We start from the raw sequence: 2,136 nt of genomic DNA on the forward strand, positions 1-2,136 counted from the left end.
TTCTATCTTGCTAAGTTTTCTAGATTTCCTGGGCAAATTTTCCTCCTCCTTCCTCTAAGATTCGCTATCCATTTTGATTGTTCTTATAATTGGTAATTTTCAACTGTACTATCATGGCCTAATTACACCTCTGTGCGCTCCACCAAATGGTATGGCTCCTGAGGATGTATTTGGGTCCCCTAGAGACAGGTTCTATGGAAGAGGAAGGGAAGAAGATTCTGAACAACGTATAGCAGACCCAATTTTTCACCACGGAGTAGGGGCCTTGAGGAAAAAGAGGATTGAGTTTTTATGCAAAGTGGTTTCCCGATCATAGCAGCCTGGCATTAACAACAACTGCTCCCCAGGGTTGCTTGGTGGAAGTTCGTGGAGGGAATGCTGCCTTGCGGAGAGAATCCTCTCCATCATAGCTCTGACACCAGGAAGTTGGGCACTCATTACACGTTCCAACACTTCTCAAGGGAACGGTTAGCAGTTTTCACATACAAGGAAGTACATTTTCAAGAGCATGTGATATGTTTTTATGCAGGAATAGAATGAGTTCGAGGAGGGATGACTTGAAATTTCCTGAACATCTGACTACAGTTGTTTTTTGTTTAGTGAGATTTTAGAAGAAGGACCTGAATTAAATCAAAACTGGCGCCCCTTATTCTAGGATGCTATGAGGAAGGGATGGGGAGAGGTGTCGGCTCTGCCTAAGTGAACCAGGCTGCCGTCAACAAGAAGATACTAGGTGTTGCACCACTATATGGTTGTCATCAACCTTCAAACCCCGTAAAAGTGACAGATCCTTATGCTGTTTTAAAAATGATATGTAAAGGGGTTGTTCATACATAGTTCTTATGGTTGATCTAGGCACAGACTATCTTCTCTGTTAACGCCACATCTTGAATATAACTTCAGTCCATTCTCTCTTTTCCTAGCCTGTAACATTGGAAATTATAGTCTAGATTCTAGAAGACATCTGAAATGAACGTTACAGGTGGGGATGTTAAAACAGTTTTGAACTATTTTCAAAAGCAACTTCTACCCAGTTAAAGGGTATCCTGAAGCTCCTGTGTCCATAAGATGGGCCTTATTGTATCTGTTTTGACTTGCCCACTCCCTCTCCACTTAAAAACCATAACTCTCCCAAGTCACGTAGCTTGAAGTGGTCGAAGGGGTAGAATTTCACTCTACATCTGGCTCCAGGAGGGTATCCATGGCATGGGCCTGACCTGACCATTCAGAACCTTTAACCATCAGATTGAAACCACCAAGTTGAGGTGAGGGTAAGGAGTATATTTGTGTATTCTGATTGACATCATCAAGACCCTATATCCAACCACACCTGAAATCACACTACTTTTTAGACTTCCAGGGTATATGGCCTTATAAACCATTTTTACTGACTTAAGCCAGTTTGAATTGGATTATTTTCCTGCACTCCTAAAGAGTTCCGACCTTGGTAATAGAGATACATAGTCAGGATGATAAGTATTAATCTCCTTTGCCCTCTTGCTCTAAAGTTCAGGTATTTATCTGAACATTTTGCACTGGAGATTCCTGATAGATAACAAAAATAATTTTCAGTTCCCCCTAAAATTTTGTACCTTTGGGAATACATTTTTATAAATATTTTAATTAGAAGGTAAAAGAGAGCAAATGTATACAAAATTTTGGAAAGTAATTTAGCAATAAGTATCAAAAACCTAAAAGAAACAGTGTACTATGTATAAAGAACTTTCCTTTTAGGCATCTAACCTAAGGAAATAATTAGTAATAGTTTTGTGATAAGGATACCCAGGAAATTAGGAAAGATAAGAATCACCAAACTGCCAGTTCTCGCCAAGACAAGAATCTTGTTTAGTATAGATCACTCAGGATTCAATACTCCTATAGACACTACGCTATCTTGCTACCCTCTCAGAAACACATTGTCCCCTATCCTATGATGATGGTAATTTACTTGTTCCCTATTTTTACTGATACTGTTGTAAATAAGTGTTCTGTACTCAGCTTCTTGCTCCTTTGTAACTTTTGCCTAAGCATGGATTTCACGACTGACATCAGCCATCTCCAAGTCTTGAGCTGCCATCTTTCTGCATGTCTTTTATCCTCTGCCCCCACCAGCTACTGCTGAGTCTCTCTGGCTGG

The sequence above is a fragment of the Carlito syrichta genome, unplaced genomic scaffold (assembly GCF_000164805.1).
Source record: "Carlito syrichta isolate Samal-C Ts95f unplaced genomic scaffold, Tarsius_syrichta-2.0.1 Scaffold306504, whole genome shotgun sequence".
In the NCBI taxonomy this organism is placed as follows: Eukaryota; Metazoa; Chordata; class Mammalia; order Primates; family Tarsiidae; genus Carlito; species Carlito syrichta.